The sequence below is a fragment of the Equus caballus genome, chromosome 21 (genome assembly GCF_041296265.1).
Source record: "Equus caballus isolate H_3958 breed thoroughbred chromosome 21, TB-T2T, whole genome shotgun sequence".
Classification (NCBI taxonomy): Eukaryota; Metazoa; Chordata; class Mammalia; order Perissodactyla; family Equidae; genus Equus; species Equus caballus.
This window is the reverse complement of record NC_091704.1, coordinates 10,167,415-10,191,471: the sequence shown is the minus strand read 5'-3', so window position 1 is coordinate 10,191,471 and position 24,057 is coordinate 10,167,415. Positions and strand designations below refer to the sequence as shown.

Sequence of the window (24,057 nt, the reverse complement as noted above, 5' to 3'; positions counted from 1 at the left end):
TCACTGAAGACTTGGATTTCACTCAATAATTTAGAGTGTCATTATTAGTTCCATACAGTAGATTCTGACTCCTATTGACCCTACATACAGCAGAGAAAACCCTTCTTGGTCTTTTTGCACCATCCTCTCACCTTCTGGTGCTATATCAGACAATGTTCTTCTGCTATTTATAGGGTTTCCATGGCCAATTTTATTGCCAGTGGGGGGTCAGGTCCTTCTTCCTAGTCTGTCTTAATCAAGAAGCTCCACTGAAATCCATCCAGCATGGGTGACCCTGCTGGTATTGGAAATGTCAGTTGCATAGCTTTCAGCATCACAGCAACATGCATCAACAACACTATGGCAACTGACAGGTGGGTGGTGTGGCTCCCTGACTGGGAAATGAACCCAGGCCACAGTGCTGACTGTACCAAATCTTGACCATTAGACGACCATGGCTGGCTAATTTAGGGTGAGCCTCAGTAATTTCCTATACATATCATGAATAAGACAGTCTTTTTCATGATTTTCTTGATGATACATTTTATTTGTTTAATTCTAAGGCTGTAGATAATACGGTTTAAGAATGGGGGGATTATGGAGTAAAAAAGAGAAAGGACTATGTCCTCAATGTGGCAGAGGTTGCAGGTGGCATAGGTATATGTAAAAGCCTGAGCTGAGGGAGATAGACACCAGGAGGATGTGAGGGACACAAGTAGAAATGGCCTTTGTTCTGTGTGCTTTACTTGGACACTTGAGCACAATAGAAAATATGTGAATGTAAGACCTGATGATAAATATAAAGACAGCCACCATGAATTCCAAGACCAGAGACAGCAATCACCATCTCATGGCTAAAGGTGTCAGAGCAGAAAAGCTTTTGTAGAAAGCAGATGCCACAGAAAAACTAACAAATAACATTGGACTGATGGAAGAGCAGCCAGAATGTGTTGACAGCATGCACCTCTGCATAGGCAGAGGCACTGAGTATGGAAGCCACTGTCATCTGGATGCAGAATTGAGGGTGCATGGTCACAGGGTAGTGGAGGGACTGACAGATAGCCACATGGTGGTCATGGGCCATGATGGTGAGGACAGAAGCTCCACATATACAAAGAAAACAACTAGAAAGAACTGAGCTACACATCTCACCTTTGAAATTGTCCTGCTGTCAAGCAGGGAATTGATGAGTGAATTAAGAGAAATTACAGAAATGTAGCATGCAGCCAAGATGGACAGATTCCTAAGGAAGAAGTACATGGGTGTGTGAAGACTTCTGTCAAAAGTGGTGAAGGTAATAATGAGAATGTTACCCATTAGAGTTAACGAATACATCAGAGAGAAGCATGCACCACCTGTAGTTCCCATACATCGGAAAACTCCATGAGGAGAAATTCCATCATCATGATGGAACTCGGATCTGTGGGAGGCACAAGTTGTACCTGGGAAGTAAGGAGAGAAGTCACGAGCATGTGAAGAATCACATTAGGGAAATGTTTCTTAACTATTTTTTGTCTTGACCTCTATCTAATTCTAAACTCTATTGATGTCTCTAATATTTTTGAAGGAAAATTCAGTGGTCCTCCATTAGCCTACATGACCTTCTTCTTATTCCTTCTGTAGTAATGGAGTGACAATCACAACCTAATTGTTCATAAACAACATATAAATGTTCAACATATAGTTCTATACATTTCCAATTCCAAGGCAATGTTATCATAGTCACGTTGGTAGACGTAACTATAGACAGATTACATGAATATAGTTGTGTTTGAAAGGAATTTTGGTGGTCATGTTGTTGAACAGTGGGTAATTAGAATGAAATCTTTTGGTCATTTTCTAGCCTTACATTTTTGTTTAAATTTCAGATGATATTAAAAAATCTGGAAATGGAAAAGTGACTTTGTTTTTAGAGCTAAACTTTTATGCATAAGTGTCAAAATTATCTTCTGTCCCTGACATAAAATATTAATATCATTTGGAACTATACCTACTTTAATATCTCAAATTGATCACAACGTCATTGCCTGATACATTTCCCCACACTGAATCTACTCCTCAGTGAAATTTTTCTATTAAAATTTTATATTTCGTTATTTTTCTAGTCATTCACCTCTCTTTTTAAAGAGAGAATGAATAAGCCAAGTATTCATGTTTCCTTAGAGACTCTTGAAGCTACCCCTGATATTCCCTTATTATCTTCTCCTGTTTTCACCTTTCAAAACTTTTTTGATTCTGCTAGCTGAAAATCAAAATGAAACAGCAAAATTATGGTACAATATCTCTTAATACTAATTTAACTTTTTTTCCGCTAAATTAATAATTTTTCTTTTTCTTATTTAATCCAGTTTTTACAACTAATTTTGTAAATTTTCATCCTTTGTTTCTGAATCACTTAACAACTTTGTTGGTGTCATCACATCTTTATTGTTTATGCCATCAGTCCTCAGTTTGTTTGGTTTATTCACCAGTGGCAGTGTTAACCAGCTTTTCTCTTGACTTAACTGTGTTAATTGTATTTTCTCTGATTTCCTCTATCACTCTTTTACAACTCTTTCTTTGAGTTTCCTCAAAATAACACTAATAATAATAATAGTTATAATAAAACTCTGACAATTGGAACTACAAATAGCTAAAATGTCCAGAGCTAAAATTACTATACTTCACAGTTTATTTGAAATTAAAATTCTCCTAAATTCTGCTCAAAATTGTACAATCTAGACCCATTCATTGACCAATTCCTTCAGACATCATTTTGTTAGTATCCTCTACAATGAACTTATGAAACATGATACATATGATGTCTTCGTAGACAACCTGAGCTAAAGTCATGAACTTTTTTTTATCACATCAGCTATATGACATGTTTCACAAGCTGCTTCACATTGAAAAGCCAGCAGATGCTTTGCTCCATTTCTTTTGTTGTGGTTGTTGTTTATAAGTTGCTCAATGATTAAATTGTATGTGATGAATAAATGAAAAATGATAAGATATACTGGAGTAGAGATCTCGTCAAGATGGCAGCATAAGCAGACTCTGAACTCATCTCCTCCTATGAATACAACCAGGTTACAACTATTTTTTGAAAAATTACCCTGGAGAGAAAACTGAAAACTGGATAAAAAGAACCTCCACAATAAGGGACAGTCCTGACTAAGGCAGAAGAGGCAGAAATTCCTGCTGGAGAGGAAAATAACCATCTTTGGGAGCAGCAGAGCTTCTCAGCTGGCCAGGCAGGAGACACCCTAAGGTACACAGCATTCCCTGGAGGAGTGAGGTCTGGAGCAGGGGCGATACTGCTATAAGCATCCTTCAGATTCAGCCCAACTGAGGTGAGGGTCTTACTTTCTGGCTTCACTGGTTATTAGCTGCAGCAGGGATACCCCCCAGAAAAGCTATTGGCTGAAAGCCAAAAAGACCCGGGTCTTAAAGGGCCCATGGACAAACTCAGTCACTGCAGCAACCTAAAATCACCAGAGAGAGTGCTGACAGTCCTTTGGTGAAATAAGACTTACCTGGGGGACACTGGGGGCATCTTGGTGAGAGGAGGTAACTTTCCAGAGAATTGAGACATTGGTGGGGGCAATTGTTCTGACCTGGTTGTGGTGGGCTAACACAGACCCCAGTTGGGGTGGGGGCCATTGAGTTTCTTCCCTTGGCCTGTTAGCCCAGGGTTCTGCCACACACACTAGAGCAGAGATTTAATCCAGTTCAGCCAGGACAGGCAGCCCTCCCTAGGGATTGGCCCCACCTAGCAGCAAGCCCTCAGGCTACTTGTCAGCCTGCATAGACTGGGTGTCTTTATCCTTTACAGGCAGGCAAGTATGTCCACCTCTGTGGGACAGGGCCTGTGTGAGGAGGAGGTGAACTCTGGGGGGGCATTGGTGGAGAGGTGGAGGCCTCTGCAGTGGGGCATTGGGGTACAGTCCAGGGGGTTGGGAAATGTGCATGGACCAGGACTGTGTTGACCTTGGGTGGGATCCTGTTGTGGGTGAGGCTTATCAGCAGATAGAAGACCAGTGCTTCACAAATAGCCATAAGAAGAATCAGCTCCACCTTCCAAAGGCTGAAACAATTGAGTGCTCCTGTACCTAAGGCCAGCCCCACACAGCTATACTCCTATGAGAACTGACAGCAGCCTTGTAGGCTTGAGGCCTATAGCATCTGTAAGCCCCTGAGCCTAGCAACCAGCTACACTGGGTACCAACCCAATTAGGAGTGTGCTGATAGACTTTGTAGCCAACGGTGCTGAGGCTTCCCAAATCAGATTTACAAACAGCTGGCCAGGAAAGGAAAGACTAGATTCCCTGGGTACCTGCAGTAAGAGTAACCCTGCCACAACAGAAGGACACAAGTAGCCCACAAAGGGGTCAGTCCTGGATCATTTAGACTGGTGACAAGAGGGAAGCACACTGCTGAGCCTCATAAGGCATCTCATACATAAGGCGCCTTCTCCAAGATCAGGAGGCATAGCCAACTCACCTAATACATAGAAATAAGCACAGAGAAAGAGGCATAATGAGGTGACAAAGGAATACTTTCCAAACAAGGGAACAGGACAAAACCCCAGAAAACAGACTAAATGAAACAGAAATAAGCAATCTATTCAACAAAGAGTTCAAACAAAATATCATAAGGATGCTTACAGATATTGGGAGAAGACTGGACGAACACAGTGAGCTCATCAGCAAAGAATTGTAAAATATAAAAAAGAACCAATCAGAAATGAAGAATACAATACTAGAAATGAAAAAGTCACTAGAAGGACTCAATAAGAGAGTAGAGGATGCAGAAGAACAGATCAGCGAGCTAGACAAAAGACTAGAGGAAATCACCCAAGCTGAACAGGAAAAAGAGAAGAGAATTAGACAGAATGAGAACAGTCTAAGGGAACTCTGGGACAATATCAAGCACATTAACATCCTCATTATAGATGTCCCAGAAGGAGAAGAGAGAGACAAAGGGGCAGAAAATTTATTTGTAGAAATAATAGATGACATTTTCCTTACCTTAGGAAGGAAACAGACATCCAAGCACAGGAAACACACAGAGCTCCAAAGAAGATAAGCCCAGAGAGGCCCACACCAAGACCTATTATAATGAAAATGTCCAAAATAGAAGATAAAGAGAGAATCCTAAAAGCAGCAAGAGAAAGGCCACAAGTGACATACAAAGGGAAGCCCATAAGGCTATCAGAGGATTTCTCAGCTGAGACCCTATAGGAAAGAAGAGAATGGCATGACATATTTAAAGTGCTAAAAGGAAAAAAACCTACAGCCAAGAATACTCTATCCATCAAGGTTCTCATTCAGAATGGAAGGAGAGATAAAGAGCTTCCTAGACAAGAAAAAAATTAAAGGAGTTTATCACCAAGAAACCAATTCTACAAGAAATACTGAAGGGACTTATTTAAGTGGGAAAGAATGATCACAAGTAGAGATAAAAAAAAAATCTCAAAGAACAAAAAAAATAACACAGGCAATAAAATCACTTATAAAGGTGAAAATATAGTAAAAGGTAGCAGATCAACTACCTGTGAAGATAATATGAAGGTTAAAAGACAAATGCACTAAAATCACCTATTTCAATGATAAGAGGGTAATGGATAAACACACATTAAACGAGAGACTATATTATTATTTCCAAAACATAAAATCTTGGAGGGGGGGAGTGAAAAAGCAGAGCTTTTAGAAAGAGGTCAAGCTAAAGAGTCTATCAACTCAATATAGACTGTTATATACATAGGATATTGAATAAGAGCTCATGATAATCACAAATAAGAAATCAAACATATTACTAAAGATAACCATCAAATCACAAGGGAAGAGAGCAAGAGAAAAAGAAAGGACCAGAGAAGAACTACTAAAACACTCAGAAAAAAGTGACAAAATGGCAATAAATACATATTTATCAATAGCTACTTTAAACGTCATTGGACTAAATGCTCCAGTTAAATGCAATAGGGTGGCCAATTGCATAAAAAAACAACACCCATGTATAAGCTGAATACAAGAGACACACTTCAGACCTAAAGACACTCACAAACTGAAAGTGAAAGGATAGAAAAAGATATCTCATGCAAGTGGCAAAGAAAAGAAAGCAGGGGTAGCAATACTTATATCAGACAAAATAGGCTTTAAAACAAAAACTGTAACAAGAGACAAAGACGGGCACTACATAATGATAAAGGGAACAATCCAACAAGAAAATGTAACACTTGTAAATATCTATGCACCCAACAAAGGAGAACCTAAATATATAAAGCAAGTGTTAATAGACATAAAAGCAGAAATAGACAGTAACACAATAATAGTAGGGGACTTTAACATTCCACTTATACCAATGGATAGATCATCCAAACAGAATATCAACAAGGAAACACTGGACTTAAATGACACATTAGACCAGATGGGCTTAGTAGATATATATGCAACATCGCATCCAAACGCCACAGAATACACATTCTTTTCAAATGCACATGGAACACTGTCCAGGATTGATCACATATTAGGCCACAAAACAAGTCTCAATAAATTTAAGAAAATTGAAATGCCATGCATCTTTTCTGACCACAAAGGTATGAAACTAGGAATCAACTACAGGAAGAAAACCAGAAAAGCCACAAAAATGTGGAGATTAAACAAAATGCTACTGAACAACCATTGAGTCAATGAAGAAATCAAAGGAGAAATCAAAAAATTCCTGGAGACAAAGGAAAATGAAAATATGACATGCCAAAATTTTAGGATACAACAAAGCAGTTCTAAGAGGGAAGCTTATAGCAATTCAGGCCTACCTCAACAAACAATAAAAATCCCAAATAAACAATCTAAAAGAGCATCTAAAGGTACTGGAAAAAAGAAGAACAAACAAAGCCCCAAATCGAGAGAAGGAAGGAACTAATAAAACTCAGAGCAGAAATAAATGAAATAGAGACTAAAAAATCAATAGAAAAAATTAATGAAACCAAGAGCTTGTTCTTTGAAAAGATAAACAAAATTGATGAACCCTTAGCTATACTCACCAAGAAAAAAGGAGAGAAGGCTCAAATAAATAAAATCAGAAATGAAAGAGGAGAAATTACAATGGACACCTTAGAAATACAAAAGAGAAGACAATATTATGAAAAACTTTCATCAACAAATTGGATAATCTAGAAGAAATTGGTAAATTCTTAGACACCTACACCCTTCCAAAACTGGACCAAGAAGAAGTAGAGAATTTGAATAGACCAATCACCAGTAAGGAGATTGAAACAGCGATCAAAATCCTCCCCAAAACTAAAAGCCAAGGACCAGATGGCTTCCCTGGTGAATTCTACCAAACATTCAAAGAAGACATTAGCTATCCTTCTCAAACTCTTCCAAAAAATTCAAGAGGAGGAGAGGCTTCCTAACTCATTCTACAAAGCCAACATTATCCTGATACTGAAACCAGACAAGGACAACACAAAAAAGAAAATTATAGGCCAATATCACCAATGAACATCGATACAAAAGTCCTCAACAAAATACTAGCAAATCGAACACAACAACACATTAAAAAGATCATACATCATGATCAAGTGGGTTTCATTCCAGGGATGCAGAGATGGTTCAACATCTGCAAATTTATCAAAGTGATACACCACATTAACAAAATAAAGAATAAAAATCACATGATCATCTCAATACGTGCAGAGAAAGCATTTGAGAAGATACAGCATCCATTTATGATAAACAACCAAACAAAAAAAACTCTAGGGGCTTGCCCCGTGGCCGAATTGTTAAGCTCATGCTCTCTGCTTCGGCGGCCTGGAGTTTTGCCCATTCGACTCCTGGGCATGGACATGGCACCACTCATCAGCCATGCTGAAGCAGCATCCCACATGCCACAACTAGAGGAACCCACAATTAAAAATACACAACTATGTACTTGGGGGCCTTGGGGAGAAAAAAATAAAATCTTAAAAAAACTCCAAATAAAATGAGTATAGAAGGAAAATATCTCAACATAATAAAGGCCATATATGACAAACCCACAGCAAATATCATTCTCAATGCAGAAAAACTGAAAGCTATCCCTCTAGGAACAGGAACCAGACAAGGATGCCCACTGTCACCACTCTTATTTAACATAGTATTGGATGTCCCAGCCAGAGCAATCAGGCAAGGAAAAGAAATAAAAGGGATCCATATTGGAAAAGAAGAAGTGAAACTGTCACTCTTTGCAGAGGACATGATTTTATGTGTAGAAAATCCTGAAGAACCCACTAAAAAAACTTTTAGAAACAATAAATGAATACAGTCAAGTCACAGGATACAAAATCAACATACAAAAATTGGTTGTATTTCTATACACTAACAATGAATTAACATAAAGAGAAATTAAGAATACAATCGCATTTACAATTGCAATAAAAAGTATAAAATACCTAGCAATAAACTTAACCAAAGAGGTGAAAGATCTGTACACCGAAAACCATAAAACATTGTTGAAAGAAATCAAAGACACAAAGAAATGGAAAGATATTCCATACTCTGGGATTGGAAGAATTAAATTCGTTAAAATGTTGATACTTCCTAAAGCAATCTATATATTCAAAGCAATCCCTATCAAAGTTCCAACAACATTTTTCACGGAAATAGACCAAAGAATCCTAAAATTTATATGGAACAACAAAAGACCCGAATAGACAAAGGATTCCTGAGAAAAAGGAGCAAAGCTGGAGGTATCACACTCTCTGATTTCAAAATGTACTATAAAGCCATAGTAACCAAAACAGCATGGTACTGATACAATAACAGACACACAGATCAATGGAATAGAATCAAGAGCCCAGAAATAAACCCACACATTTATGAATGAAAGTAGACCATTCCCTTACACCATGCACAAAAATCAACTCAAAATGGATTAAAGACTTGAATATAAGACCCCAAACCATGAAACTTCTAGAATAAAACATAGGCAGTATGCTCTTTGCCATCGGTTTTAGCAGCATATTGTCAAGTATCATGTCTGACCGGGCAAGGGAAACAAAAGAAAAAATGAACAAATCGAACTACATCAAACTAAACAGCTTCTGCACAGCAAAGGAAACCATCAACAAAGTGAAACGGCAACCTAAAAATTGGGAGAAGATATTTGCAAACCTTATATCAGATAAGGAGTTAATATACAAAATATACAAAGAACTCATACAGCTCAAGAACAACAAAAAAAAAACAACCCAATTACAAAATGGGAAAAAGATCTGAACAGAGATTTCTCCAAAGAAGATATACGGATGGCCAACAGGCATATGAAAACATGCTCAACATCATCAGCTATCAGGGAAATGCAAATCAAAACTGCAATGAGGTATCACCTCACTGCAGTCAGAATGACTATAATTAACAAGACAGGAAACAACAAACGTTGGAGAGGGTTTGGAGAGAAGGGAACCCTTATTCACTGCTGGTTGGAGTGCAAACAGGTGCAGCCACTATGGAAAGCAGTATGGAGCTTCCTCAGAAAATTAAGTACAGATCTACCATATGATCCAGCTATCCCACTGATGGGTATTTATCCAAAGAACTTGAAAACCCAAAGGCATAAAGATACTTGTACCCCTATGTTCATTGCAACATTAAAGACAATGGCCAAGACTTGGAAGCAATCTAGGTGCCCATTAAGGGACGCATGGATAAAGATGTGGTATTTATACACAACGGATCATTACTCAGCCATAAGAAACGATGAAATCTGGGCATCTGTGACAACATGGATGGACCTTGAGGGTATTATGCAGAGTGAAATAAGTCAGAGGGAGACAGTCAAATACCATATGATCTCACTCATAAGTAGAAGATAAAAACAATGACAAACAAACACGTAGCATTGGAGATTTGATTGGCGGTTACCATAGGGGAAGCGGGGAGGAGGGAGGGCAAAAGGGATGATTAAGCTCACATGTGAGAGGATGGACTATAATTAGTTTTTGGTTGGTGAACATGATGTAATCTACAAAGAATTTGAAATATATTATGATGTACATCTGAAAAGAAACAACTAACTTTTTTTAAAAAAACAGGAAATGGTATATGTAGTTTCCCAGATTTTTTGGAGAGAAAGTCTTGCTCAGAAAGATCATAAAACAAAATAAAGTCTTCCTGAATTTAAAAAAATAAAATAAAAGAGGGGTAAAGAGCAATAATTCATTCTGCTCTTTATTAAAATGTGTAATAAATCTGTGTTTATCAACACATTGTGAAATTGGCTTAATTTCAAATACATCTATGTTCGCCAGTGATATTGGCCTGTAGTTTTCCTCTTTTGTGTTGTCCCTGTCTGCTTTTGGCATCAGGGTGTTGTTGGCTAGGTAGAAGGAGTTAGGAAGCCTCCTATCTTCTTCAGTTTTTCAGAATAGTTTGAGAAGGATAGGTATTACGTCTTCTTTGAGTGTTTCGTAGAATTCTCCAGAGAAGCAATCTGGTCCTGGACTTTTGTTGCTGTGGCAGTTTTGATTGAGAAAGATTGGCCCTGAGCTAAGGTCTGTTGCCAATCTTCCTCTTTTTGCTTCAGGAAGATTTTCCCTGAGCTAACATCTGTGTCAGTCTTCCTCTGTTTTGTATGTGGGATGCTGCCACAGCAAGGTTTGATGAGTGGCATGTAGGTCTGCACCCCAGACCTGAACCCACGAACCCCAGGCTGCCAATTTGGAGTTCACAAACTTAATTACTATGCCACCAGGCAGGCGCCCGGACTTTTGATTTTTGGGAGTTTTTTTACTACCATTTCAATCTCTTTATTTCTGATTGGTCTATTCAGATTCTCTATTTCTTATCGATTCAGTTTTGAGAGGTTGTATGATAGTAAGAATTTAGTCATTTCTTCTAGGTTATCCAATTTGGGGTATATGTTTTTCATAGTATTCTCTTATTATTCATTGTATTTCTGTGCTATCAGTTGTAATTTCTACTCTTTCATTTCTAATTTTGTTTATTTGAGGTTTCTCTCTTTTTTTCTTAGTGAGTCTCACTAAGGGCTTGTCAATTTTTGTTATCTTCTCAAAGAACCAGCTCTTAGTTTCACTGATCCTTTCAACTGTTTTTTTAGTCTGTATAATCTGTATTTCATTCGTTTCTGTTCTAATTTTTATTTCCCACATTCAGCTGACTTTGGGCTTTACTTGTCCTTGTTTTTCTCTTTCTTTTACATATAGTTTAAGATAACTTACTTGAGATTTTTCTTTTTTGCTAAGTGGGGCCTGTATTGCTATGAATGTCCCTCTTAGAACTGCTTGCTGCATCCCATAAGACTTGGTATGTTGTGTTTTCATTTTCAATTGTCTCCAGGTATTTTTTATTTCTCCTTTGTTTTCTTCATTCATCCAATGGTTGTTCAGTAGGATGTTGTTTAGTCTACACATATTTGTGACTTTTCCAGCTTTTTTATAGTTAATTTCTGGTTTCATATCATTGTGAATGGAAAAGATGCTTGATATGAATTCAATCTTTTTAAACTTATTGAGGCTTGCCTTGTTTCCCAACATATGGTCTATCTTTGAACATGTTCCATGTCCATTGAGAAAAATGTGTATTCTGGTGTTTTGGGATGGAATGCTCTATATACCTCTATTAAGCCCATCTTGTCTAGTCCTTCATTTAAGGCTACAGTTTCCTTATTGACTTTCTGTCTGGACGACCTATCCATTGATGTCAGTGGGGTTTTAAAGTCTCCTACTATTGTTGTGTTGCTGTCAATTTCTCCATTTAGGTCTGTTAAGAGTTGATCTATATACTGTGGTGCTCCTGTGTTAGGTGCATATATATTAAAGTGCTGTGTCCTGGAAGTGGTCCTCTGGATGAGTTGTTGAGCCTGCACGCTCTGCCTCGGCAGCCCAGGGTTTGGATCCTGGGCACGGACATGGCACTGCTCATTAGATGACGTTGAGGCGGCGTCCCACATGCCACAACTGGACGGACCCACAACTAAAATATACAATGGTGTACTGGGGGGATTTGGGGAGAAAAAAAGCAGAAAAAAAGGAAGTTTGGTGACAGTTGCTAGCTCAGGTGCCAATCTTTAAATAAAAAAGTGCTGTGTTCTCTTAATGGAATGTTCCTTTTATCGTTACATAATGCCCATCTTTGTCTATCATCATTTTTATCTTGAAGTCTACTTTGTCTGATATAAGTATGGCTACACCTGCTTTCTTTTGCTTGCCAGTTGCTTGGAGTATCACCTTCCATCCCTTCACTCTTAGCCTGCATTTGTCTTTAGAGCTGAGTTGTGTTTCCTTAGAAGAATATTCTTAGGTCTTGTATTTTAACCTATCCTGCCACTCTGTGTCTTTTGATTGGTGAATTCAATCCACTTACATTTAGAGGGTTTATTGATATATTAGGGCTTAATACTGCCATTTTATCTATTTTCATTTTTCTTTTCCCTTGTATTTCTGACTACCACTTTAGTGTGATGGTTTTCTCAGTTTTCTCTTTAGTCATTATTGGTCACTCTGCTCTGATCTTTTCTCTCGTGGTTACCATGAGTTTTGTATAAAAGATCTCATAGGTGAGATAGCTCATTTTCTGACATCCTCTTATCTGCATTAGCCTATGCAGGTCCCATCCCTTTCTTCCCGATATATGTCTTGTTGTCACAAATTATTCTTTGGTGTTGTGACTAAATAAAAGTGTTTATGGTTATATTTTTATATTTGTGAGTTTGTGACTAAATATAAGTGTTTATGGTTATTTTTGATGCTTTCTTTCCCTTTATCTATTATTTTATAATTGCTTGTTAACCTATTCTGATAGAGAGCTGCAACTTTCTGATTTTTGTGTCTATTTATCTCCTTGCTCCAAGGTTTGTAAACCTTTGCCTTTTTGTTTTAGGTAGGACAGCTCCCATCACGGTCTCTTGTGAAGCACCTCTCATGGTGATGAACACCTTCACCTTTGCTTTTATTTAGGAAAGCTTATACTTCTCCATCATATCTAGAGGATAATTTTTTTGGAAAGAGTACTCTTGGATGACAGTTTTTGTCTTTCATTATTTTGAATATATCATTCCATTATCTCTTAGCCTGTAAGATTCCCACAGAGAAATCCACTGAAAGCCTAAGAGGGGTTCCTTTGTAGGTTATTTTCTTCTGCCTTGCTGCTCTTAATATTTTTTCTGTGTCATTCACTTTTGCCACTTTTAATATTGTATGCCTTGGAGGTGTTTTTGCATTGATATAATTAGGAGTTATGTTGGCTTCATGTACTTGTATAACCAGTTTCTTTCCTAGGTTTGGGAAGTTCTCAACTATTATTTCTTTGAACAAGCTCTCTGCTCCTTTCTCCCTCTCTTTTCTCTCTGGGATACCTATAATCTTTGTTACTTTTCCTAACTGAGTTGGATATTTCTCAAAGAATTTCTTTATTTTTAAAAAATATCTTAAATTTCTCTCACTATCCAACTGAAGCATTTCTAGATTTTTATCTTCCAGGTCACTAATTCTTTCCTCCATAAGATCTGCTTTATTTTTTATGCTTTCTACATTATTATGTTTGTTGTTCTTGTTCTTCATATCTGGAATTTCTCTATTGTTTTTTGTAAGGACTTCAATCTCTTTGGTGAAGTATTCCTTCTGTTCATTAATTTTATTCCTGAGCACATTGACCTGTCTTTCTGAGTTTCTTGTAACCCACTGAGTTTCTTTATGACAGCTATTTTGAATTTTCTGTCATTTAAACTGTAATCTTCTGTTACTTCAGGTTTGGTTTCAGGAGAGCTGTCATTTTCCTTTTGCTCTGTGGTGTTACTGTAGTTCTTCACAGTGTTTGATGAATGTATCCAGTGCTGGTACATTTGTGGTGGTATCTGGTCATAAATTCCACCTGTCACTGCTTGGGGGTGGGGGCAAAGGCTCTGTTCCTCACCAGCCTGCTCACAATTGGGCCATTTGGGTCACCCTACTTGGACATGCTGGCTACAGCACTTGCTGGATCTTGCTCACATGGGTGGGGCCACTGTGCTGTGCAAGTGGGTCACAGCCAGGCTGCTGTGCTTGGAAGTGGGTGGCAGTTACAGGGGTGGGATGCCATAACATAGGCCATGTCACTGCATTTGGTGTGTGGGTCCAGCCGGGCTGCTGTGCTTGGTGTGCTGAATGGGCAGGTTGCATTCATGTAGGTGGGGCTGCTGCACTCTGTGGGCAGGCTCTTCTCACTTGGGTGGGGCACCTTGAATAGACTGGACACTGTTCTAGGTAGGTGGGTCTGGCTGGGCTACTGCACTCAATGGTCAGGTCCAGCTGGGATGCTGTGCTCGACTGGCAAGATACCTTCACAAGAGCTGACCCACAGCCTCTTGGCAGGGAGCATTCACACAGGCAGAGACACTGGGACAGGTGGATTCACCCAGAGGCCAGGCCACCACTCTGAAAATGTTCACATGTGGGCTGTGCTCCCCCTGCCTCCACTCACAATCATGCCAGCTGCTGTGTGAGGATCCATCAAATGGATTGCTGCCTCTGGGGAGGGGAAGGTGTCCACTCTCTTATTTCTCCTACTTCCTGGGTTCCAAGTCCACCCACCCTCAGATGTATAGCTGTGTGGATCTCTCAGGCATCCTGTTGTGCTGTGTAGGGAATCCTGTCTTGGGTAATAGATGTGCATTTAGTTTTAAGTTAGAGGGATGAGACAAAGGGAACATCTCACTCTGCCATGATGCTGGCATCACTCCCCTTCAGTTCTTTCTTAATGTAGGCGTATATCCCTATAAACTGCCCTCTTAGAGTTGCTCTTGCAGTACCCTATAGGTTTGGCATGTATGTTACTTCCATTGTTTGTTCATTTAAATTTATATCTTGATTTTCTTTTTAATTTCTTCTTTGCCTCATTGGTTGTTCTGGAACATATTTAATCTCCACATATTTGTGGATTTTCCAGCTTTCCTCCTATTATTGATTTCTAGTTTCATGCCATAGTTGCCAGAAAAGATACCTGGTATGATTTTGTCTTCTTAAATTTGCTAAGAATCTTTTTGTGGTGTCTCATAGGGTCTCTCCTGGAGAGTGCACTGTGTGTCCTTGAGAAGACTGTGTATTCTGATGCTGTTGGAGGGAATGTTCTATAAATAGCTGTTTTCTTTGTTCTCCTCTGAGTCTGTTATTTCAAAGTCTTATCCTCTAACTTACTAATTCTATATTCTGTTTGGTATATTCTGCTGTGATCTTCTACATATTATTTTTAATTTCATTCACTAAAGTCTTCAGCTCCAAAATTTCTATTGGTCCTTTTAATGATTTCCATTTCTTTGTTCAACTTCTCATTTTGTTCGTACATAGTTTTCCTCATGCACTGAATTGTCTGTCTGTGTTTTCTTAGCTCATTGAATTTTCTCAAAACATCTATTTTGAATTCTTTATCAGCTGCTTCACAAAATTTCGTGCCTTGGAGTTGTTATTGAAGAATATCCTTATCTTTTGGTGATGACATGTTTCCTTGAATCTTCAAGGAATCATTGTACTCATCAGAAAGAGATAAAAAACAAAAGCCCAAAAATAACAAAGAAAAGATGTTATGCAAGAATGGTGCAAAAGGGGATTGCCTCATCCCATATTGGATCACATGAAATCCAAATAAATATGGTCAAAATAAATAAGGAATAGGCATAGGAAAAAAATATTCTGTTTCACATAATAAACATTCAACTGAGGCCAGCTTCACGGTGTAGTGGTTAAGTTTGGCACATTCTTCTTTGGTAGCCCGAGTTCATGGGTTCAGATCCCAGGTGCAGACCTACACCATTTATCAGCCATGCAGTGATAGCAACCCACATATAAAAAGTGTAGGAGGATTGGCATGGTTGTTAGCTCAGTGCTAATCTTCCTGAAGCAAAAAAAGAGGGAGATTGGCAACAGATGTTAGCTCAGGGCTAGTGTTCCTCAGCAAAACCAACAAAAACAAAAAAGAAGAAAAAAACCCTCAACTTTTGTTATACTTTGTATGGTTCCTTTTGTCAATTGTTGGTTTTAGTTTATTTCTTTTGCTCATTTTTCTCTTCATGTGTTCAATCTATAAGGTGTTGACACCATAAAAATGTCACTGCTTATCTCTTTTGGATAAATTTTTCTATCTATTCAATTCTTTTTACTGCAGTAAAATACATATGAAATAAAATATACCATCAAGTGTACAGTTTACTGGTATTAAATACTTTCATAATGTTTGGTGCCCATCACCACCATCCATCTTTAAAACTCTTCTCCTTTTGTAAAACTGAAACTCTATACTCATTAAACAATAACTCTCCATTTTAACCTCTCCTCAACTTATGGCACCCACCATTTTACTTTCTAACACCATGATTTTGACTAATCTAAGCAACTCATATAAGAGGAAGCATACAGTATTTGTCCTTTTGTGACTGGCTAATTTCTCTTAGCATAATGCCCTAAAAGTTCATCCACATTGTATCACATGTCAGAATGTCCTTCCTTTTTAAGCCTGAATAATATTCCATTGTATGTAGATACCACATTTTGCTTATCCATTCATCTGTCAATGGACTCTTGGGTTGCATCCATGTTTTATCTATCGTGAATAATGCTGTTATGAACATGGATGTACAAATATCTGTTCAAGGCCCTGCTTTCAATACTTTTGGATATATATCCAGAAATGAATTTGGTGGATCATACAGTAATTGTACTTTTAATTTTTTGAGGAACCAGCATATTGTTTTCCACAATGATAGTACCATTTTTCATTCCTACCAAGAGTGTACAAGGGTTCCATTTTCTCTGCATTCTCACCAACACTTGTTTTCTGTTCTTTTGATAGTAGTCATCCTAACAGGTATGAGGTGGTTTCTCATTGTAGTTTCAATTTGCATTTTCCTAATGATTAGTGATGTTGAGTACTTTTTCATGTGCTTATTGGCTATTTGTATACCTACTTAGGAAAAATGTCTATTCAAGTTATTTCCCATTTTTAGATTGGGTTGTTTTGTGTTTTTTTCTCTTTTTATAAGTTTTATGAGTTCTCTACATATTCTGGATTTTAATCCCTGATCAGATATATGATTTACAAACATTTTTCCCATTCCATGTGTTGTCTTTTTATCATGTTAATAGTGTCATTTTTTGCATATTTTTTAAATTTTCATGAAGTCTAACGTGCCCTTTTTTTTCTTTTGCTACCTCTGCCATTGGTGTCATCTCCATGCAATCATTGACAAATCGAATGTCCTGAAGTTTTTGCCCTGTGTTTTCTTCTAAGATTTTCATAATTTTAGGTCTTACCTTTAGATGTTCACTCCATTTGGAGTTAGTATTGTATATTGTGTTAGGCAAGTGTCCAATTTTATTCTTCTGTATGTGGATATCCAGTTTTCCCAGCACCATTTGTTGAAAAGTCTCTCCTCTCCCTATTGAATGATCTAGGCACTCATGTCAATAATCACTTGACCATATATGTCAGGGTTTATTTCTGGGCTCTCTATTCTGGTCCATTGGCTTATAAACTGTCTTTATGCCAGTATCACACTATTTTGATCAGTGTAGCCCTGCATAAGTTTTGAAATCAAGAAATGTGCGTCTCCAGTGTTGTTCTTCATCCTCAAGGTTATTTTGGTTCTTTGGGGTTTGTTTAGGTTCCATATGAATTGTAGGATAGATTTTTCTATTTCAGCAAAAAGCATCATTGGGATTTCAACAGGGATTGGATTGAACCTTTAGATTGCTTTGGGCAGTATTGACGTTTTAACAATATTGTCTTCCAATTCATGAACATGATGTGTGTTTCCATTTATTTATGCCTTCTTCAATTTCTTTCATCAATGTATTATAATTGTCATTGTTCAGGTCTTTCACATCCTTGCTTAAGTTAATTCCTAGTATTTTATTCTTTTGAATACCATTATAAATGAAACTGTTTCCATAATTTCCTTTTCAGATTGTTCATTGTTAGTATACAGTAATGAAACATTTTTTGTGTTTTGACTTTTTATCCTGTCACTTTGCTGAATTAATTTATTAGTTCTATTAGTATTTTTGTGAAATGTTTAGAATTTTCTACATATATCACATCATCTGCATACAGACAAAAATTTATTTCTTCCTTTCCAATTTCCATGCCTCTTCTTTTTCTTTCTTTCTTTTTCTTTCTTTCTTTCTTTCTTTCTTTCTTTCTTTTTGGTTAGTGATAGCTATTGTTTAATGTGGGTTTACCAATTTTTTTATTGCAGTAACATTGATTTATAACATTATATGAATATCAAGTGTACATTATTATATTTTGATTTCTGCATAAAGTATACCATGTCCACCACCCAAAGACTAATTACCATGCATCTTCATACACAGGTGCCCCGTTACCAATTTTGACGTCCTCTCTCCCCCTGTCCCACTGGTAACCATCAATCTAATCTCTGTATCTATGTGTTTGTTTGGTATTGTTTTCATTTTCCACTTATGAGTGAAATCATATGTATTTGACTTTGTTGATCTGAATTATTTCATTGAGCATAATACAGTCAAAGACCATCCATGTTTTCACAAATGGCAATATTTCATCTTTTTATGACTAAGTAGTATTCCTTTGTGTATATAAACCACATCTTCTATATCCATTCATACACAGAGGGGCACTTAGGTTGTTTTCAAATCTTGGCTATTGTGAATAATGCTGCAATGAACATAAGGTGAAAATATCTTTTTGCATTCATGTTTTCATGTTAATAAATAATCAAGTGGTTTCTATTCTTAATTTTTTGAGTAATTGCCATGCTGTTTTCCATAGTGACTGCACCAGTTTGCATTCCCACCAGCAGTGTATGAGGGTTCCTTTTTCTCCACATCTTTTCCAATGCTTGTCATTTCTTGTCTTGTTAATTGTAGCCATTCTGATGGGCATGAGGTAATATCTTATTGTAGTTTTGATTTGCATTTCCCTGATAATTAGTGATGGTAAACATCTTTTCATGTGCCTGTTGGCCTTCTTTTTCTTTCCTTAACTTCTCTGGGCAGACCTTCCAATATTATTTTGAATAAAAGTTCCAAAAGTGGGCATCCTTGTCAAGTTTCTGAACTTACAAAGAGATGTTCAGTGTTTCCCAATTGAGTAGAGTTGGCCCTCAGTATCTGTAGGTTCTGCATTTGTGGATTCAAACAACCATAGATTGAAGGATCTATTATAGTTGCTTCTGTCCTGAACATGTACAGATTTTTTCTCTTCATAAACCCCTAAACAATACAGTATAACAATATTTGCATTGTGTAAGCTAAAGATTATTTAAAGTATATGGGAGGATGTGATTAGATTATATGCAAAGACAATGCTATTTTATGTATTGGACTTGAACATCTGTGGGTTTTGGTATCCATATGGGTCAACCAATTTCCCATGAATACCAAGGAATGACTGCATAATGTTCACTGTGGGTTTTTCATAAACAGCTTTAGTATGTTGAGGTAGTTTCCTTCTATCTCTAGCTTTCTAGTGTTCTTATTATGTTTCATACAGAAATATAAACATTAATTTCTTCACTGTCAGATATAAATAATAGCTTCTCTGCCACTTCAGTAATGCATGATTGTGTCATGTTCGTTTTCTCTTGTTTTAGTAGTCACATCAATTACATGGAAAGAGGAAATGATCCACAAAATTCAGAGATTCTTCTGAGATTTTCATAGGAAACAGAATTGCAACCTTTATTCTTAGGACTTTTCTTGCCCATGTACCTGGTAAGCATACTCAGGAACCTGCTCATCATCCTGGCCATTAGCTATGACTCTCATCTCTACACCCTCCCATGTGCTTCTTCCTCTCCAACCTGTCCAATGTAGAACATGGATCACCTCCACCACTACTCCAAAGGTGCTGGTGAGTATACAGACACAGGGAAAAGTCATAACTTAGAAATCTGTATCATGCAGACATACTTTTTCATACTCTTTGTGGGGTTGGACAGTTTCCTCCTGACTGTGATAGCCTACAACTGGTTTCTGGCCATTTGCCATTCCCTGCACTATATGGTCATTGTGAACCTTCAGCTCTGTGGACTGCTGGTTCTGGTAACATGGAATATCAGTGTCCTGCTTTCCATGTTACACTGCTTGATGGCGTCACAACTGCCCTTCTGCAGAGACTTGAAAATCCCCCACTTGTTTTGTGACCTTAACTAGGTGGTCCAACTTGTCTGTTCTGACACCATTCTTAATGACACGGTGATGTATTTTGCAACAGTCCTGTTGGGTGGTGGTTCCCAGGCTGGTGTCCTTTGCTCTGACTCTAAGATAATTTTTTCCATATGTGGAATCGCATCAGCTCAGGGGAAGTATAGAACATTTTCTGCATGTGCATCTCACCTCGCAGTTGTCTCCCTATTTTATTGTACAAGCCTAGGTGTGTACCTCAGCTCTGCTGCTATCCACAGCTCACAGTCAAGTGCCACAGCCTCAGTGATGTAGGCCATGGTCACCCCCATGCTGAAGCCCTTTGTCTATAGTCTGAGGAACAAAGACATAAAGGAAGCTCTGAATGTGCTCTTCAGGGTAAAGCAATAAAATGCCACTTTTCAAGAAATGCCTGGGATTCTTGGGCTCTATGCCTAACAGCCAGAAATTGTGATTCTTCAATCAGATCACGAAAGAAATTAAACCTATTCATATGCTGGAATTTTAATGTTTTAAATTTTAACCACTTTATTGAATTTAAATAACTCACTTTATCAACCTTTCTGCTCCCTCCAATATCCAACAATTTTTCCTTTTGTTGTTTTCCTAATTTCTCAAGGTTATTCCCAATCTTGGATCAGAAACAATTTGGAGATTCTCATTTGCTTCTTTCAGTGATGAGTTGTACTTGTTTTATGGGATAAATTAAATTTCACAGCTTAGGATATTTATATAATTGTGTTGTATAGGAAATTCTGAGACCACAGTTTTTTTCACTTTTATGTCTACCGTTCTTTTCTATATCACTACCTTAACTGATCTTCCTGATAATGTAGACATTAACATATAGTTTGTTTCATAGCTGGTGGTGGGGTGTCATTGTTTTCATTAAGATCCTGTTCTCTTATCAGCTCAGCATCCAGAGTATCCCTGGTGCAGAGTTGTGAGGCAAAAATTGCTTATCAAAAACATGCTCTAGGGAGATGTCATCACAATGGTGGTGTGAAAGGATCCCTTTGTCTCTCCCCTTCAATCTACAGTGAGTAAAACATCCAGAGTCAAAAAAAGTTACATTGTCCAACACGTCAGGATGCCAGAGATCCATACACAGATACATGTGAAGGTGGCTTGATTGGAGCACACAGAGGAGGATAAACGGTGGCACAGCAGAGGTGGTGCCCAGGATCCTGGGTTTTTGCCACAGTGGCTGAGCCAGCCACCCTCAGGCCCAGAAAACACAGTGGACAGTAGAAAAGATGCACAAGTGAGTCAACCCTCTTGATTGCACTGGTGCCTATGGTCACAGGGAGCACAGCAGCAGCAAGGAAGAACCTCACAATCCTGGGCCTCCAACTGCAGCCCAGAGCCTGGTAGCAGCAATGGAGGCAGGCATACAAATCTGTCCTCCCAATGGTGGTATCACCTGCAGCCACAAGGAAAAAGGCAACATTGGAGGTGGAGTCCCATGGTCCAAGCTCCCTCCCAAAAATTTCCTTTTCCATGCAATGGAAACAGTGCTTCTGATGCAGAGGATCTTGGATGTGAGAAAGACAATATTCATGTCTGCAGCCTTGGCACTGAAGACAACAGCTACAGTGACAGAGGCAACAGCAAGACATCCATGATCCCCAAAGGTGCAGCCTGTGAAGATGACAGTACTAGCAACATCCTTAATAGAGGCAATGGAGAGTGGAAAATGCTGATCTTTAAAACTATCCAGAGGAAATACAGGTAAGAGAAAACAAAAACTAGTGCTATCAAGCCACTTGGTGAAAAGAAAGAGAAAGAGCTGTATTATCCAAATGTTTGAAGAGTTAGAATTTAAAAAAAAAGTCTTACCTAACTAAGAAAAGTGTTTGCTACAGCAAATGTGCTGGCAGAGGAATAATTCATTAAGTGCCACAATAAGCCATGGTAACACAGAATCACAAAAATAAAATAAAAATCTTCCACAAACCAAACATAAATTCATGGAAGAGTGTGAACTAACTGAGGAATAATTCAAAAAATGTCATGAAGAATCTCAACATGTGGGGCCTGGCCCAGTGGGGCAGCAGTTAAGTTCACATGTTACGTTTTCTGGAAGCCTGGGGTTTGCCGGTTTGGATCCCGGGTGCAGACATGGCACCACTTGGCAAAAACCATGCTGTGGTAGGCATCCCACGTATAAAGTAGAGGAAGATGGTCATGGATGTTAGCTGAGGGCCAGTCTTCCTCAGCAATAAGAGGAGGATTGGCAGCAGTTAGCTCAGGGCTAATCTTCCTCAAAAAAAAAAAAAAAAAAAGAATCTCAATACGCTATGACAAAACTCAAAAGCAGTTCATTAAGTTCAAGAATAAAATTAATGAACAAAAGAAATACTTTACTAAAGAGATTGAAGCAAAAAGAACTAAATAGAAATTATGGAGCTGAAGAAGTCAATAAATGAGAGGAAGAATGCATTAGAAAAAAGTAGCAATACAGCAGATCACATGGAAGAGAGAATCAGTGACCTCGAAGATGGAAATCCAGAGGTAATGCAGGTAGAAGAGGAGTGAGAACTAAGATTTTAAAATAACGTAGAAATTCTATGAGAATTATCTGACTCAATTAGAAAAGGCAACATACGGATAAGGGGGAACCCAGAAGGAGAAGAGAGAGAAGAGGAAGAGAGTGTTTTAAATGATATAACAGCTGAGAACTTCTCCTATATTGGGAAGGAACTAGATATACAAATCCATGAAGTTAAAAGAATACTAAATTATCCCAATGCAAGAAGGATTTCTCCAGGACATGTTATATTAAAATTGTCAAAGGTAAATGATAAAAAAAAAAGACTATTAAAGGCATCCAGGTGGAAAAAAAACCATAACACACAAGGGAACTGCCATTAGGCTATCAGCAGACATCTCATAAGAAACTCTAGAGACCAGGAGAGAGTGGAATGATATATTCACAATATTGAAAGATAAAACCTTTCAGCCAAGAATACTCTATGCAGTAAAGTTACCTTTCATATATGAAGGAGAAATAAAGCCTTTGCTAGAAGAACAAAAGCTGAGGGGGTTCATCACGACTAGACTTGTCTTACAAGAAATCATGAAAAGAGCTCTCCTACCTGAAACAAAAAATGCAAAGGTATATGAAACTTTGAGCAAGATGATAAACAAAATCATAAAATTTCAACTCTATGTCAGAATGGATTAATAAACACTTAATTATAACAAAGACTAAAGAAAAAGGAAGCATTAAATACAACTATAATCACTTTAATTTCATAATTAACTCACAATATAAAAACGGATAACAGGGGCTGGCCTGGTGATGCAGCAGTTAAGTGTGCACATTCTGCTTCTCTGTGGCCCAGGGTTCACCAGTTCGTATCCTGAGTGCGGACATGGCACTGCTTGGCAAGCCATGCTGTGATAGGTGTCCCATGTATAAAGTAGAGGAAGATGGGCATGGATGTTAGCTCAGGGCCAGTCTTCCTCAGCAAAAAAAGAGGAGGATTGGCAGTAGTTATCTCAGGGCTAATCTTCCTCAAAAAAATAAACGCATAATTTGTGTCAACAAAAACAAAGAAAAGGAAGAGGCAAAGGACAGAACCTGCATAGGCAAATGAAGATGAGATGCTATCAGCAAAAAAAGGGCTATCTTATCCGTGAGAGCTTTTATACAAACCTCATGGTAACCACAATATAAAAATTCAGAGCAGAGACACAAAACATGAAAAAAGAGACAACTGAGAAACACATCACGGAAAACCAGAAAACTGAAATACAAGACAGAAACACAAGGGAAAGCAAACAATGGAAATACAGAGCAACCAGAAAACAAGATAAAATGGCAGCATTATGTCCTCATATATCAATAATCATTCTAAATATGAAATGGAGTGACTGGATGGATTGAAAAACAAGAGCTAACATATGCTGCCTCCAGCAGAATCATCTCAGCTCTAAAG

At 38.0% G+C, this 24,057-nt stretch overlaps 2 pseudogenes; one reads left to right on the top strand and one right to left on the bottom strand.

The window, feature by feature from the left end:
• Nucleotides 1-458: 458 nt before the first annotated feature.
• LOC106781267 (olfactory receptor 14C36-like) lies at nt 459-19,735 on the bottom strand (annotated as a pseudogene).
• A 5-nt stretch (nt 19,736-19,740) lies between these two features.
• On the top strand, nt 19,741-21,848 carry LOC138919968 (olfactory receptor 1571-like; annotated as a pseudogene).
• The last annotated feature ends 2,209 nt before the right edge of the window (nt 21,849-24,057 follow it).